The 18,026-nt window shown below is 42.4% G+C and overlaps 1 long non-coding RNA gene across 4 annotated transcripts in view; it reads left to right on the forward strand.

The window, feature by feature from the left end:
• Positions 1-18,026, forward strand: part of LOC110359098 (uncharacterized) — an 85,599-nt gene that overhangs the window by 11,018 nt on the left and 56,555 nt on the right. The window contains exons 2-5 of one of the 4 annotated variants that reach the window (XR_010470558.1): positions 11,165-11,264; positions 13,777-13,845; positions 14,784-14,942; positions 16,703-16,840. This is a non-coding gene — a long non-coding RNA (uncharacterized LOC110359098). Of the gene's footprint in view, positions 1-11,164; positions 11,265-13,776; positions 13,846-14,783; positions 16,841-18,026 lie in introns of all 4 variants that reach the window. The other 3 variants (XR_010470557.1, XR_010470559.1, XR_010470560.1) reach the window with 3 other exon arrangements.

The raw sequence follows: 18,026 nt of genomic DNA on the forward strand, positions 1-18,026 counted from the left end.
CTCTGCTGCCAAATAAAGGCTGAGCTGTGCTATAACCCGCCCTGGGGTGTCCAACCTCTCAACTGCAGTGCTGTGCTGAAAAAAGAGTAATGAGAAAAAAAAAAAAAAAAAAGAAATAAAATGAAATAGAAAAAAAATTACATGAAATACAATAAATAAATGCAAAATAAAAATACACACAGAAGAAGCTCTGCACACAATAGCTGGAAAGCAGGAGTGCAGCGGTGTTTTCCTCTGTCAGTGTGTTCTGTAAGCACTTCCATCCTGTCGAGTCCCTGGTTGGTCTCCACCTGCTCGTCACCCCACTCGAGAGGCAGCGCTGACCTGGCCGCTCCCTCATTTTGCTGGCGCCAGCGGCTTGATGGGCCTTGCACTTTGATTATTTGTGTTAACAGTTAATTTAGCACCATGGACACGTGTGCCAAAGCTGCCTCCACTTCCTGCAGCCTTCCAACAAATGGGACTTTTATGAGATGCCTTTCACAGCTCCCCTGCCTCCTCCAGCTCAACTCCTTTGCCTCTCTTCCCCCCCGACCCCTCCCCTGCCTTCCCTCCCCACCCCGCCGTCTCAATCTCAGCTGTAATCTTTTCTACATCTTGCAGGAAAAGAGCTATTTCTGGCAGCTCTGTCTCTAACACTCGCCCCACTCAAACTGATTTAATGGAGATTTATAGGCGCAAGGCTATGCAGCTCTGAGGCGCTTTCCTGAAAAGTTTTTCTGTGCCTGTGTTACGTATGGAATTTATTTATTTAATGTTTAGTGTTGCAGCTACATTGTCAACTGCTAGCGTGACATATCCCACCTTTTTTTTTTTTTCACAAGGATTCCAGTGAAATCCTGTTACACAGCACATTTCTGGTCCAATTCATCCCAGCTGCTAACTTTACCAAGCTAAAATCTGACACCTAGGTCCAATTTCATTAAACCCCAGTCAGCATGGCTCTTTGTGATAATACCGACTCTCGTCTAAGGCAATATGTATTTTGGCTCCCAGCTACAAATAAATCCTATCGTAAGTACCTTCTTCCTAGTATGCAGCACACTGCAGCAGTCCAAAAAAGTGCAGCTTCTGTAAGAAGTCACAGAGAAGAGAGGCTATTATAATTTATCATGATTTTCCAAGTAAGCTCTCTGCTATCTTAAGAAATTATGTTCTCTAAAAATAAATGAGGACTGTGGTTGTATATAACACCAAAACTGCTGTTTCTGCTGTTATTCCAGCCTTGACTGATGTGGAGAAACCCAAACTGGTATGTAGGGGGCTATATATTTACAGCGCAATACACACAATGTGGTTATTGTTTTACCCCTTCCCAACTGCCCAAGTACTAAAATTATCATTAAATATTCAGAACAGAGCCAGGTAAACAAAAGGAAATATATTGATAAAACTCCCATTTCATCTCCATTATTGGAGGATGCTTTGTGTAAGTGCTGAAGAGGGTACATGCCAGCGGTGGGACTCCTCTGGCAGACCAATGTCCCCACCAGTCCCTATTAACCTCCACATGAGACCTGGCTTTTTTTTGGACTCATCCTGAGGGCTCATCTTACTCCATCTGTCTCCCCATCCCTGAGTAGTGACACACACGGATGGCCCCCTGTCTGCTCATAGGGGCAGGGATCCAGGCGCCCCGTCCTGCCAAGTGCTCCAGGTGGCTGCATCTCAGCTAGCTTCAGGTGTAGGAGTCTCCTGATCTGAGCTGCTTACAGGAGCCAGGGCATAAAGCTGTTTCTCAGCAGCTCCCCTGAGTGAAAACTCTTCTCTTTTGTAAATGAAAGTGAATGAGCTAAGTGTAACCTGTGAAGAGGTCGAGCACAAATCCTGTACTCTCCCTGTCTTCAAAACAAACACTGTGCGAGCCATGATCCTGCCTGCTCCGCTGCTGCCTGCTTGTATAACAAATGGTATTTTGAAATAATTCCATGGTGTATTTTTAAATATCAAATTTTGCTGTGTTTTTAAATTGCAGCTTCTTTTTGGTCAAGAAGGTTTTATCCCTGTGTTTAACGTTTTGTTATTATGGTCTCTGCTAAGCTCCAGGACAGCACATTTTGGAGGCTGCTGATGAATATGCTTTGCTTAGGCTGAGGCAGGTACTTTCCCATTGGATTTTTTTGTGACACCAAGGAAAAAGTTAACAAGTTGGAATAATACCGGTGTTACCATACCAGATCAGACCAGTCTTGCCTTGAGACTGATATCTTGCTGGGAGGGCAGCTAATCCTGGATGACAGTTTTTGTACAAATTAAACATACTTTGAGAATGATTATCCTGTGCAAGAGTAGCAGCTCTGGAAATCAAATGGGTTTTCCGTTCTGTGCTATTGTACGGCACATTGCTTTAGACTTTTTGGGAATTTACATTTGTTCTGGTCAGTTACGAGGTTTTACAAAAGACCTAGGAAGTGTTGAAATTGTAAGTTCGTGTTGGACCAAGTGTTGCAGTAACATGGTGTTTCAACACTGTGTACGTCATGAACCTGTAATTTCAACACGTTCTAAGAGTCACCAGAGTGTCTCAGGCTGAACTGTAACATAACTAAGTGTTCCCCTCTGAACACTCAACTGTCTTTTTTTTTTTTTTTTCCTGGAAAATATAATTTGAAACACTATTTGGCTGACATTAAAGAATTTTAAATTTTTTAATAATAATGAAAGAAAGACAAAGTAAAGAATTACTGTAAATAGAGAAACTTGCTGACTCAAGTGGTAGCAGGAGTGAGTCCTCCTGCTGGATGAATACAATGGACTATAGTTGCAGTTTTAATTATGGATTCACTTGCGAGGGACAAAGCTGAATTTTTACAAGCCGGCTGTGGTTATGCTTCTGCCTTATGTCATTACACACTGGTTCTGATATCAAGAGTTAAACTCCTGCAAATGAATCTGCTCTTAGTTCTGCTGCTGGACTGGATCTCCCGCAGGCTCAGCCAGAGTGGGAAAGAGAGATGCTCCGAACAGGGTTTCAGGCAACCTGGCTGCCCTGTAAAGGCCACAACAACAGCCCTGAGACTAAAGTATTGTGGTGTGTGCTCTCTTCCACTAGCCTCCTCCCTCAAATCCTCCACAACCAACACCCAGGATGCAACCTCCCTTTTCAAGACATCTACTAGTGCTGAAGAAGCCAAGGCTGCCACGGCCAAATGGTCGCAGCTGCAATTGGGAGGATGGGCAAGACCACGTTGCCTTGTAGACATTGTGGCTTTGTTTCCCCAACTGGCAGCCTGTGTTGAGTGACTTGGTATTCCCATTTAGTGAGAAAAATGCCTTGGTCCTAACACAGTACTTTTTGTGCTCTGAGTCAAAGGATAGCAAAGGTTGAGCAACATCCCTTTATTAGACTGAGAAAATTAGATACAGACAAACCAAAGGGATTGCTGGAAGTCTCTGGTTAGGGCAGCAGAGGACTGACCCCAGTAGCCAAGTTCTTATTCAGTAGCCTACTCGCTTGGAGATGCTGTCTCCATGGCACTCAGCTTTTCACCATCCTGTGATGCAGGGCAGGAAGGAGTAAGGTGAGCTGTTGATGCAAAAGATGGGCTATGTTGTGTGTTTTTCATTACACATTTGACCAGCTCGCTTCTACCTCACTTCAGTAACCTTTCAGAAGCATCTTCCTCCCTCTCACATTGCTTGAAATTTCCCTCAAGATCTTAATGACCGACAATTTCTCTGACTATTACATTTTTCTCTTTTTGTATTTAAGAGATGAACTGGGAAACTTCCTGTACCATCCATGGGAAACTGGACAACAAGCAGGACAGGAACTCCTGCATTAACATAGCTTGTGTTAAACATGCACTGGTGTGATCATATCTGAGGGTGGGAGAGGGAGAACTACTGGGAATGGCCAGGATTGCTCCCTGTTGCAGGCAATGCTGCTGAGAAAGCACAAACCAGCCACAGCGGTGAAGTCATGCAAATGCAATGCTCCCAAAGGCCACAGGAATTGTGGAAAGATTTGTGTAAATATCTCATGCATTCTTGTGCTCTAAGGTTTATGGAAACAAAAACCGCAGTCACAGAGCCAATGCCACATTTGCTTGTCCCTTCCTCCTTCTGTTTCTTCTCTACAGAAAAGTTGTAGAAGAGTTTATGAGCAGCTGAGAAACTGATTTTTTTCTCTTTTTTGTACGAGTAATGTGAAAAAAAAAAAGAAAAGAGGAAAAGATGCTAAGCATAAATAAGGTTAAGCAGGGTACAAGGGAAAGAATGGCTGATTTGTGAGTGCCATATGAACCCCTTTGCTTGTAGGTATGCCTGGACATAAACACATGATGCTCAAGTAATTTCAGACTGGGTAAAGTGTCTGTTGCCCACCAACTGGACTCGTCGCCTTTCCCTGCATTAGTTTGTTCTGTAGATCATGCATGAGATTTGCTTACCCTCACAGGGAAGATACTGTATACTTACTCTACTGCTTCATTTTTGAGGTTTTATCATGCCCTCTCGAAAGGCTTACAATACCTGAGCCTAGACAAAACCAGCCCTGTTTATTCACATCCTGGCGTCATTCCTCTCTGTTATGGAATGCGTCAGGGACACTCTCCCCTTCTTTGGATGCTTTGTATCCTTTCAGATAGTGGGATCATGCTAAAGAGGGACGGTCTACATGGGAGCCGTTATGATTGAAATAGCTCAGGAGAATAATGCACCTGCTGTCGGGGAACATGTGGATCTGTCCTACTGCTATTACTGGATATGAGCTCCTAGGAGCTGGTGACTGATTACACAACACTAAAGGGAGGTGGGGGAACTCTATCAGATGCTCTCTTTTTTTTTTCAAGTTTTGGCTCCTTGCAGTCTCATGCTGACAAGGGAGAGAATGAGAAAAAGGCAAAAGGGGCTGGTTAAAAGACGTGTCCTTAGACTGTTGCGATTAACCGCCTCCTTTTAAGTATGAGGGAGCTTTACCAGCATCTTTTTTCAATGGATCCACAAACTGGAGTGAGGAGAGGAAGGAAGGGAAGGACTCCAGCAGGGGCTGGAAGCTGTGAAATTACTGAGAAAGAAAAAGAACAAGTTGTATTGTCTCAGGGTATTAACCAGCCTGGCTGCTGGTATGGAGACTGCTGTGACCCAAAGCTTTGCTGGAAGGCAAGCATCTTTCTCACATCACAAAACCTGATCCCTTTGCCACCTTCCCAGAGCACCCTGTGCCTTCCCCCCGCCAATCTGTCGAGGTGCACTTTTTTTTCTGAGGGGAGTTTTTTTCATGTAGGAAAATTGCTAGTATCAGGCTGGCTGCAATGGCCGTGGAGCCAGGACTTCCTCGGCCTCTTGGAGGGATGCCGGGTGCTGCCCTGAGCAGCCCTGGTGCTTCAGCAGGTGGCACTGTGAGCCCTGCTCACCCACTGTGGGGCTTTTCTGCTTCAAAAGGTATTTTTTTGTGGATGAGGAATAAAGCTGAGATTCTGGCCACTTGCGGTTATTCAAAATGCCACAGTATTTTTTCAAAATACAGGGATGCTGGCCCAGGCATCCCAGCCAAATTGCAGCCTGGGTAGCATCCCACCAGCCCTGAGCTCCACCGACAATTTCACTGGGATATGATTTATTTCTTTACTCCGTGTCCTGAAGGAACACCCACACAGTTGTGAAAGTCATGCATGTAGAGTTTGCTGAGGACTCTGATGCAAAGGAGACTGCACTGATTACTAGGTTTGGGTTAGCAACTGCTGGTATTTCTAGAGTGGATCTTCGTATGAGAAGTGAGCAGGAAAGAAATAGCTAAGCAGATCCTAGTCAAGGCTGCTTTTCTGGGTGTTGCTGATATAAGCAAAAATAAAAAAGGGGACAAAATGCTCGAACATGTCAACCATGAAACATTTATTAAGGTAACCAGACTACACTGATCAATAACACCATCCTCAGCGTCTGTTCCTGCAGCCACTTAGGGGTGCAGCCTTTACTCTTACTTTAACTGAAGTGTGAGGACATTGGTGCAAGTTATCTCACACTGGGCTTTTCTGATTGCCCAACTGGCAAAGCTCAGCAGCCATGATTCACTTGCTTCTCTCGGCTGCCTCAGCTATGGTCTCAAAAGACAATTATTTTATTGTATTACATCATCGGGGTTTTGTTTGGATAGCTGATTTTATGTTTTAGATTCTAATAGAGAGCATCATCATAATTTTTTTTTTTTTTGAGGGAGTCCCTTGCCCACAGTGCAAGATTTGGAAAGCCATGGAGCACCTTTATACCTGCTTCCAGATTCACTCCAGCTTTTCTGCTGTGAGTGCTGCACGCAGGGCGCAGTACTCCTGACCCTCACAGAGTGCTATTTGCTTATTTTATCTCTGAAAACAAAACAAAATTTCTCTGCGTTTTGTTCTATTTCCTACACGATAGAATCTTTTGTTTTCACTTGCAACCTTTGCAGCTTCCAAGAATTTTTACTCCTTGTGGTTTGCCGAGACACGCAGGGTTCAATAGTCTGCCACCAGGCCCTGGCCCAAGGTCGAGGATTCCCTCCTTTTCCTTCCCAGTATTGTCCTGCATCCTGCGAGGCCCTTCTCCTTACATTGCTGCGGCTGCCGTGACAAAGGGGACTGGCTCCAGGCACACTCCTGCTGCCACGGTGACAGCTGCTGAGCACTCGCCAAGCTCTAATGACAATAGCATGACCTCAGATACTTTATTAAGAAAGAAAAACTTGAAAGGGAGGGTACACTTAAAAGCAGACAATAACACCTCGTCTCAGCGCGATGTATTGTTTTTGCGAGACCGGGATGGAAATGGTTTAGTACAATCTCGGCCTATTCTCTCCCAGCCACCCTCCCTGTTTTATGCACAGGCTCATCCACTGGACTCAACTTCACAACAGTAGCTGTGAATCTAAGTGTGTGAAAAGATGTTACCGACTGTTGGGACTCCATATGGTGCCAGGCATCAGGAGTGGGAGTCTACTTTTAATGCTTCTGTGACACTCCCTAACTGGTTATTTCTCTATGCTGCAGTTTCTCTCGCTGTAAAATGGGGGTAATGCTACTTTAGTCACCATGACAGAGCATCCTGAGGTACGTGGGTCTGGATGGAACCGTGCTGTGGATAGAGAGGGAGGCTAGGAGCTGTTCTGCTGCACGATGCTGCTCTCCCATGGGGACACAGGGAGGGAGGACCACAGTGGGTGAGTGCTTGTGTCTAGCTGTGCCTGCAGATCCCTGAGCACAGGGGCCTGCAGGCATGATGGTCCCAGCAGAAAACCTTTGCCTGGAACCACACAGAAAGCCTGAGAATTAGTAAATAGACTTGGCAGAAGGAGGAAGTAGAGCTGGTCAGAAAAATTCTGACTAAACAAGTTTTCGGTGGAATTTACCGATTCATCAACATCAAAGCACTTTGTGGAGAGGGTCCAATTTTGTCAAAGTTCCTTCCAAAACCAGGCAGGGCTTGAAAAGTGCCTTCCAGGCACATTTTAGAAAGCTGGCTAGTTTTCTGCAGATTTACACCGTTGGTTCTGTAGCGGTTCACCAACTGGCCATTAAGAAGTGTGTTTCCAGGTGTAATGGCTCTGAAGCACCCCATCAAGCCGCTGTCTCCAGTGAGGAACCTCCTGGTGGTCAGTGTCTGTAGCCCTGGCTCCAGGTCCACCAGGCAAAGAACTGCAGGACTTCATGAAGCTCATAAAACCTGGGGCTCAGGGACACTGGCTCTGCATAGTGCTATCAATTTTTATCAGAGGCTCCTTCTCAAATAACAGAGAAACTGGCTGACCTGAGAGTTGCTGCTTTTAATTCTGGGACCTTTTACTTTGAATCTGGATGTGAAATGTCTGAATTTTCTCTCATTTATACACATGCTCAAATAACTCCATTGATTCAAATGCAATTACTACTCAGCTGAATTTGTGTAAATGGGAGAAATTCAATGAATTGCTACATAACCTCTGAAACATAACAAAACCCACAAAAATGCCTAGTTATTTGTCCTCTCCAGTTGAAGTGAACGATTTCTTTTCATTTCTTATGGATGATACTGGTGGCAAACCTTCAAAATAAAAGAGAACAAGAAGAGGAAGAAAAGAAATACATGCTGGACCTGGTTCTTCTCAATGTGCAATTCCTCCTTTTTTATCCTTTGCAGCTGGGTTTGTGTGTGTGTGAGCATGTGTGTCTGAGAGAGGGGGAGAGAGAGGAAGGGCTATTTCACATTTCCCATGATAAGTTTTGTTTACAGTTGTGATAGCTTCATTCATTATGCATAATCTGCAGGCCTTTACAGGGCTTTTCTTGAGCTTCTCTTTATGGGAGGAAAAATAGCTGTTTTTTTTTCTTTTTTTCATAGAGGCCTTTCCCTGTGTCTAATGTGAACATACAGTACTGGGGAAACACAGAAATATGCTGTTGCTTTCAGGCTTGCCCATGTCCAGATGTGCATCCCAAGATGTCCTAGCTTTGGGGAACATAAAGCAAACTGAAAGGAACAGGATTTTACTGAAACAAACAGGATTCCACAAAAGGAACCAGACCAATAAAACTGTACAAAGAACATTTTCTTTCTTAGTACCTACTATTATGCAATTGTGCTAATGTACTGTACCTCACAGTATGCCTGTCTTCTACAGCAGAATCTTTTCCTTTTAAATGTATTCTAGTATTTTTTTCTTTTTCAATTAGACACAGGATAATCTTTTAAATAATATGTTTATTTTAGCTTTGTTTTTCCCACTCCCTTAGGTCTGCTAGAATTTCTCTCCTATCTTTTTTATGTGCCAATGACACTGGTTGTTATAAGGTCAGGATCAGAATTCATTGTGGGGGGCAACAGTGCTGTAACGGTTTGTCATGAGATCAGAAGTAATGCTGCAGTGAATTTACAAAAAAAAAAGAGAAGGAAAAATGTAGCAAGTCTTATGGTGCCGAAAGCTCTGGGTTTCCCATCCAGACACCATCTGTGAAGCACTTGGGGACAGTGCCTAATGTCTGAGTCATCATGTTTGGCAGCCACTTACCCAGTGGTCTGTTTCCCTGGGGGGAGTATTCATTGGGGGAGAAGAGGAATGGTAGAAAGAAGGAAGATAAACTGCCCTTTAGCCCCATGATTTATATTTGGTCAGAGTACCCCTGTTCTATTTTCTTTTACTTGGAATGTATCTTGGACATGTTGTTTCAATATGAGACAATCAGCTGGGCTCTCAAAGGAATGTCCCCGGAGACTCGAAACAGCCTCCCAGTAGGGTAATACGTTCAGTAGAATTCTAAGATGTATTCTCCAACATCTGCAGTCTATTTGTGCCTCCAGAATATTTCCCATCAGCATTTGGGGAATCAAAAGGCGCTTTGAGAGATGGTCACCAATTCTCCACACTGCATGATAACTTGTAAAATGTTTACTTCTTTAAAATTCTACTGAGCTGGTTTCTTTCTTTCTCTTTTTCTCTCTCTCTTTCTTTCTTTCTTTCTTTTCTTTCTTTTCTTTCTTTTCTTTCTTTTCTTTCTTTTCTTTCTTTTCTTTCTTTTCTTTCTTTCTTTTCTTTCTTTTCTTCCTTCCTTCCTTCCTTCCTTCCTTCCTTCCTTCCTTCCTTCCTTCCTTCCTTCCTTCTTTACTTCCTTCCTTCCTTCCCTCTTTCCCTCCCTCCTTCCTTCCCTCCTTCCTTCCTTCCTGACATGGAAACTCAATTTAAATTATTCTTTCATATGAATGAGTTCTGAATGTAGTAGTAACCCCCTGGGAAACAAGAAGATCTAGGAGTCTTCATGGACAACACTGTGAATGCCTGTTCTGAGTGTGTGACAGAAAAAATTGCTTATTAGACTGCGTGTTAGAAGTGGGTAGACAATCACATGGAGGGCATTAAATGTCCTCATTTTGATTATTTAGCAAACCCATCTAAAAAAAGACAGGCACAGAACTAAAAACAAACTACAGGCAGGTCGTGGAAATATCAGAGAACTACAGAGAACCTATTTTTTGTAGGAAGAAATTGAAAAGATCAGGATTATTTACTTATGAAGAACAAGAGAACATATAGCATGTGTCACACAGGAAAAAATAAATAGTAGGCAGAAAGCAAACTTAAAACTTCTGTCCAGCCTTCTCAGTGATACAGAAATTAGGAATGTTCAGACATAAGGGGAAATAATAATTGACATAATGTGTAATTGATCTATGGGGATTGATTTTGCAGGATATTGTCTATAAAAATACTAGAAAGTTGGCTGAGAGACTGAGAAAAATATTAGGCACAAATATTAAATGAAAATGTCATCCAGATAAAATAAAAATAAATTAATCTAACTTTGTTGAGCAGGGCTTATAAAGTTAAGAAGAAAGATCAGCACATTACTGTGATGGGAGTACAAGGTATTGTGTGTTCTGATGGCAGAGGGTCTCTTGGCTACCTGTTGGTATTCATGGGAAGCCACCTGTTTGCATGACAACAGTTTCTACTTGATTTCAGTGACTGGGAGCACTTAAAAACTAGTAAATGGATGAATTGTTTCCCATTGTTACTCTTCCTCTCCAACATTTTTATAGCAGGTAATTATAAGTTTTCATCTGGATGAGAAGAGGCATTTTTCTGTGAAACGGTGACAGGGAAAAAATTATGGATAGCTCTGCTCTACCACTGCTCTTATCGACTGTGTGTGGAGACAGACTATCAAACTTGGTGGACAAGAAATAGGTATATTATAGCATTATTCTATTGCAACGCAAAAGAAGCAAGCTGTCATACTGCATACAAAGCACTTGAACTCACACCAAAAAATAAAGAAAACTTCTGAGGTTTCATTCATTATTTTTTTCCTGAGATCCTTTTTCTTTTTGTGTTCTGTGGAATCCAAATAAAAACAACAAATAGCAAAAAAAACTCTAAACAAACAGTTGGGACTTTGACTTGTGAAACTGTATTTGCCTGTTTGTTCTGAAGAGGTTCCCATAGCCCGGCTCTGACTTTTATCTATCCCCACAGGATGTACTCCTACACTTTTTCTTCCAGGGTCCCATGCTTCCTGTGGGTGTTCCCACAGCTGCCAATTCAGACAGCTCGAGTCTGGAATAACCTTTGCACAATCCTGAAGATGCTATTCTCTCACTAAGTCAAGTGATTCCCCACAAAAATATGGCAGATGTTTAGCATCAGGAATCAAAACAGCATTTTCGCACCACACAGCACATTCTTCTCTTCCTGATACCTTTCATTTCCTCTCTACAGGATATGGAGCAATTTTCCTCTTTTGCTGCTGTTCATGTGAACTCAGGAATCTGTGAATTATACCAGGACATTTGAATTCCCATGCAATCTTCTCTGAGATGTAAAGGGGCTTTGTTCACTCATGTCTCGTGCTTCATTTTTTCCTGCCTAAAAGATAAATATGGTGTTTGAAGAGAGGTAATAACACCAGATATTACTTCTCATCCTTGATTTTCAGCTTCTTCTGTGATTTTCAACACCTGAAAAACAAGAGCTTCTGAATGCAATCTGTGCTGCAGAGTAAGAATAACCATGGGCCAGAAATGTCTAAATGGTTATTAAATATTTCTGCAGAGGGGTGTGCAGGTCTTGGAACTAAAGAAAACCAGATTCACCAATGCTGGAGATGAATATTCCTAATGACTTCAATGGGTAGATTCAAACTGAGATTCCAGCCACCTGTGGTCCTGGATTATCCTGTGGCATTTTCCTAGGGTGACCTAGCATCCTTTTAGGTGGTCTGATTGAGCTCTGCGTGTGGCCCTCATCACCAGGTTTTTTGACTGCCTTGAGAAAAGCAGGTCGGTGTTGTGTTGGGCCCAGCTCAAACCATTCCCCACCTTGTCTCTGGAGTCTTTCAGTCCCGCCCAGTGCAAGTGTTGCTGCGATACTGTATTGGCTGCTAGAAAATGCCTAAGTACTCTCACGAAGGTCAGGGTGAAAAATACTTGGGAAAAGCTACACCTACCAGTTCTGATTCCAAACAGCAAAGGAGGAATTCTTTAATTTGAAGTCAGATTCTCTGTCACAGAGGCCCTGAGTCTTCTCCACATCTTGGGTTTAGCAACGTGACAAGTTGAGTTAAAACATTAGACATAAAAAAACGAACACATTGTGTAACAGAGTGTGAAAGAACTACATTGCTGTCACATAAATTCTTTAAGCCAGTCATTAAATTACTTTTTTTGCCCCCCATTCACTAAATTACTTCATCAAGAAATTACGAGCTCTTTCTTTTCTCATGCTGGATCTGAGACCAAAATAAATTTGAGGTACATTACAAACTCATCAGTGTATGCAATGCTGTTACTAATCCTCATTTCTACTAAGAATCTACACTGTACTGGCTGCATCAGGCACATCATTGAAGGAACCTATAACCATTTGGAAGCTGCATAATTAATGCAGAATTGCCTTCTTCTCTTTTCAGTTGAGTTTAGTGATAAGAACTATCTGAATGCTTCTAAACTCAGAATTTTTTACAATTTAACATCTTCCCAGAAAAAAAAATGCCTTTCTCCAAAAATGTTCTATTTTGGCTTAGAAGATTTGAGGTCTTTTGTAGACTATAGTTTAAATAAAAGCTTTATAGAAGTGTTTGGTCCTTTGCCCATTTTTGAAAAGGGGATGGGGGAGACATTTTCAGACAGCTATGCAAAATAAGCCCCATTTACACTAAACCCTTAACATAAGCATATCAAACACGAGCTTAGCAGCTGCATAGTAGTCAGCAGAGAGAGTGGTAAGGCTTTTGAACTCGTATTTCCAAATTGGATGGATCTGCAGTGTTAGTAATGGTGGTGGATGAGGGATATACAAGAACAAGCATCCTAAAGAGGTTTGTAATGCTGTCCTGTACGGTTTCCTGTCTGACTGCTGGAGCTGGGGCAGAAGCGCTACACAAACCTGTATGGCAGCTCTCATCATATATGATGGACAGCCTAAACAGCTTATATGTTGCTGTAACCCATCAGACAAGAATGACTACGGTTTTTATCAAGCAAAAGAACAAAGGGCAGCAATGTTGCAGGGAGAAAAAGTTCAATGCTTGGCCTGAATCTTGCAGAGATCCCAGCGTATTTTACTAGACACTTGTTGCATTCCTTTGGGCTCCTCAGGAATGTCTCCAGCAGCAATGCTGTGGTCAGTGTGCTACATAGTGTGAGCATCCTGGAGGAGAACAGAGGTCCTGTTTTCTACAGCTTCCATCCCACAGCTCTCTTTTTTTTCTTCTTGCTTCCCAGGAAAGAAGTCTGGGAAAGCTGGGCTGAGTTTTAAAAGTTGACCTGGCAATGTCAAATCCCAACAGCAGCAACAGCACCCTGACTGAAAGTTACATTTTTAACACCTGAGATCCATACAGGCAGGGAATTATGTGTGTTAAATTCTGTATAATTACCCTGTGCTCCTCCTGGTGTCTGGCTACTGCTGATTTTCTCTGTAGTGTCTCCACATCACACATGACTTCCAGATGTAGCATGTTTTCATTTATTAGAATTCTTTCAGTCACCTGAAAATTACTGCATTAGCACTGATTTCACTACAAAATCAGTGGCTATCCAATGGTGACTTTGCCATGGTAAAGGTTACCAGGGAGTGCAGAAATTCTGTAAAGTCTAAACTGTTTAGAAACATTTTAGAAATGTATTTCTTTCTGTAAGCTTTCCCAAGCTGACTGTTTCTTTACTTTTTCTGTTCAAGGTTAAAAGAAGGAGTAAGGGTCAGTATTACACTTCATTCTATACATTTTTTTAGTCTGTGAGATTTCTAAGAAAGTTTTCACACTTTTGAAAATGCAGTGCACTAGAGACATAATAGGAGTTTTATTCACACACTATGCTCCTGTATTTCAGATCCCTTATGCGAGTCTGCTAGAGGCAGTAGGAGCCACAAAGGACCTTCCTCAGAGGTGGAGATTGCAGGTAACCTCACACAGAAGAGAAACGTCACAAAGCACAGAGCTTCTGAGGTACCCACACAGCACCATGTGGAGCTTTGTCAGGCTTGTGACACTTCTGATTTGAAATATAGAAGCCGTATACTCCCAGAGTTTCCTGACAAAATAAATATCATATAGCACGTATGATTACAGACACAGTTCTGGACTCAGTAAGAATTAGGTGTGCATATTTCAAATCAGTTTTTCTTTTAGTACAGACTTTCCAGGATGCAAAGAAATTCAAACTATATTCTTAAATTTTCATTATTCTCTAGAAGATGATTTCTCAACAGTCAGTAGGCAACACAGTTTTCTCTCACTGAAAGTATAGTCTCCTAAGTTGATTCATTGATTCAACTCTTCTGGACAGTCATCCATTTTAATATATATGGTGAAAAAAAATCATTCTCATACTATTCTACATTTGATATTAGGATAAAAGTACCTCCAGCCTTCTTTCTGATGTAAATACTGCAGCTGAATCTTTTCTGCTCTTCTCTAAAGGAAGTCTTTAACCTGTTGATGAATGTTGGCACTTTAGCCAATGGTTCATGGTTCTTGTGAGCAGGCATGAGAAAGAGAATAGAACTTTAGCAGGCCTAGACCATATAGCACTTAAAATAATGTCTAGTTTTAGTAGACACTAATATTGTGAATAGGTCCTCGGCAATAAACCCAGCTGGTTGTTTGGTCAACAGAAGTGCTATATACTGGCTGCTAATTAGAACCCTGTGTTGGATATGGTGCCAAGTACATGTTCCCAGTATTAGCCCAGAAGGCACTGATTTTCAAAAGAGAAAAGCTTTTCCAGAAAATTCAGTTGTGAGACTAGTGCCTGAGACTAAAGGCACCAGACAACAGCTTCAAAAAGCTGTGGTACCTCCTCTTCCTTCCTAATCATTTGGATGTCTTTTTCCTTAGGGAGCAAGAGCCGGGTATTGACTAACATACTTGGAAGAAAGTAGCCAGAGAACACAAACCCTGTGAACTACTCTTTGAGTCTGCGTTGATCTACGTGGGGATCAGCCACAAACTAGCAAGTCAACGGGGTCACACATTTTACAAGACGGGAAAAAAAAAGTAAATATTACTAAATAGCTATGATGCCATGGAAAGGGCAAAAGGTTATGAACATCATTAGCTTGAGGGAAGAGTCACGTATGCAGAGGGATGGAAACACTTGGCTAAAAAGTGTGTGGGATTCCATGCCTGTGATATCAAAATTCCCAATACCAGCCAGCTTCCCTTTTCTGAACTCTTCAGAAAATGCCTAAATTTCCCATAAATAAAAAAGAAAATCAAAAGGAAAAGATGGGAAGTAGGAAAAGTTTTTGTTCTGGAGAACGGGGCTGCTGTTCAGTTGCATGGACACAGCCTAGTCAGTGTGGGTTAACATTTAAAGGCCCCAAAGAAGACCTCTTTTTTTCTTCTGAGTGTTTGAATAAATTTTTCTCTGGTATTTTGGCTGGACCAAATAAGAAGGCCTGTGCTGCTTTAAGATGAAGGAATGCAACCTCCACAAATTCATTTCTGTCCTGTTTACTGCCAGCTATGAGTTTTATTGTGTCTTTTTAATCACCAAATTCCTTAATACTCTCTATTTTAAGGAAAAGATCTTGTGGCTTTATTTGGTAGATCTGCTCTGCCTGGGTATGTCTCTGCTTGGATTAGTAGTGAGGCCTATTTCATACAGTGTATATTGTAAAATATGCTGCTGTCTCTATCTGCCTGCTCCCAATCTGTGCAACCCTAGGAGGAGACCTTGGACATTGCAGTTCCATTTGTGTCCCTTGTCTCTTCTAAATTTCAATTCTCTTGTAGGAGCCTTGTGGAGAACTGCCCTACTTACTAAATAGAAACAAGGGATTTTGCAAATTGCCTTTTTTTTTTTCTTTGGTTATAGTGTGCTTGTTTGAATGAATTTGCCTTGGATAACATTAAAAGCTAGTGAAGGGTCTATAGAAAGTGCTCTACCTACTGTAAGCTTTCCATGTAATGTGAAAAGGTTGTAGGTAGAATGGCTTCAAAGAGGTAGCCTTTGATGTCCCAAATGTCACGTAAATTTATGCTTGTTCCCATTTGAGCTTGTACAGGGAGAAGCATCTGAAAATGTTAAAAATATTTCTGAATTTATGGTATTTAAGTGGATAGGAGGTGCTGCTCTCTTAACATGGATGAACATGCTGTGCCTCTCTTTACTGTCTAAGAAGATGCTTCACTTTATGGTGATTTATCCTGTTTAATTAATGTCACTTATCAATATCCCACTCACTTGTTCTGGAATTTCTCTGGCACTGACCATTGCACTACAATGCCAGTGAGCTTTGGCAAAAGGAAAAAAAAACAACAACAACAAAAAACATAAAGTAACACCAGTTTTACAAAGCTTTATATCTGAAAGTCATCCGTACTGCCATGGCAGACACCTGCTGCCTGTGGTGGCACTGAGAACAGTTATTTAACCCCCTGGCCCCTCGGGGCTGTTGGTTGGGACAGCTGCAGCGGGAATTCCTCTTCAGGCAACCCAGCGGTGAAGACTGCCAAGGTTAATCTCCTGTGTGCTAACCTACAGGGCCTCTGTGTGTGAGAAACATGAAAGTGTGATCACTTTCCAACGAATGATCTAAGGAAAATTACATAAATGAAAAGACAGCAGAGTCCGGTCATCTGTAGTTATAAATAACTTCTGTTGTTTGGTCAGCTGGAATCACACAAACATGCTATTGTTAGGACTCACGAATGTATACATACAGATTTTGAAATAGGAATAATGTAGAAAATGAAAGGAGTAATTAACCAGATAAATGCTTGACTACTTTCTTACTCTGTCAATCTAATAGATAGGCATATAAAGAGTTACCCTGCTATCAATATCTTGAGCCTATAGCATGCAAGATTCCCAGCTTTGCCAGTGGGAAGTGTGGCTTTGGCTGACTGACTTCCTACAGAAAAGCATCAAACCAGGACTTCTGCAAAAGGTAGGCACAGTTCTTTTCCTTCCCTTAAGGGCAGGAATTAAATTACAGTAGGGGAGTGGGTGGGGAAGAGTGATACCAACAGGAATCATCCTTAGAGGAGAAAGAGGAAACTAAAAGAGCTTTGCAGCTCAGGTCAGCTTTTCTCTATGCTTCCCCCACCCTTCTTGCAAACAATAAGTCAGTTTGCTATCTCCTTTTCCTTCCTTCCTTCCCTGCAATACTTGGCCTGGGAACAGGGTGAAGGGGGTTGTTTGGAGTAGTACCCACAGCATGCAAGAGAGTGGAGGTCCTTTGTAGCCTTGGCTAGGGAACGTCTTGGTGGAGACTGCCTATAGGCACCAGTTTTCTAGTCTGGAAGGTATGGAGTGAGGAATATCTGTGAGATACTGCAAGACAGAAGAGTAGTTAAGCAAGCACTGGAAAGCCAAGGGAGTGAGTTAGGGCTGTGTAGTTGAGCCAGGCTGGTCACTGGGTGAGGGAGTTGCTAGACTAAGTGATGGGCAGGTCAGAGGTGCAGGCTCTACAGTAATCACTTATCGAGATTTGGACCAACTTTTGATCTGGGAGGATGTCACCTAACGCAGTAATTTCAAACACTGCAATAGTATGTTCAGGACTTCTCAGATGTGTTGCACTGGGTTATGCCACATGCTTTAATAAAACATGTTGCCTGTACCTCACCTTGATGGAGCCTTTTGTGCCTAAAGGCAAAGAAGACACTCCTTCTCTCTTCCTAAGAACTGAGAGACAGCTGGATGCTGAATAAAAGATAGCTAAGGAAACTTAACGAGAACCTGAGTAGACATGAAGGCTGCCTTTTTGGAGAAAAGGGCAAGATAGAGAGAATAAGCAGATCTGGCCCCAGGCAATTTCTATTTGATCCTCTTCCCTTCTGCCTTGTGCAAATAGCACTCTGTACTCTTAATTTTTGGCCTTTCTGCCCTTGCTTTGCAGACCCATGGAGTGGGAAGTTGAGCAGGCAGCCCAGAGGCACCACAGCCAGAAGAGAAACAGGAGGAGGATGTGGAAATAATTGGAAATCCCTGGGTTCCAGAAAGTCAGCAGAGAACATGCCAGCACCCTTAAGCTAAGGAGGGACCTGGGAGAGGGTGCAGTTTGCATATTTGGAAGGAGAGAGGGAAGCGTGTGTTAATAAGACAGTGTGAAGGTCTGTGAACTGCCGGAG

The sequence above is a fragment of the Columba livia genome, chromosome 2 (assembly GCF_036013475.1).
Source record: "Columba livia isolate bColLiv1 breed racing homer chromosome 2, bColLiv1.pat.W.v2, whole genome shotgun sequence".
In the NCBI taxonomy this organism is placed as follows: Eukaryota; Metazoa; Chordata; class Aves; order Columbiformes; family Columbidae; genus Columba; species Columba livia.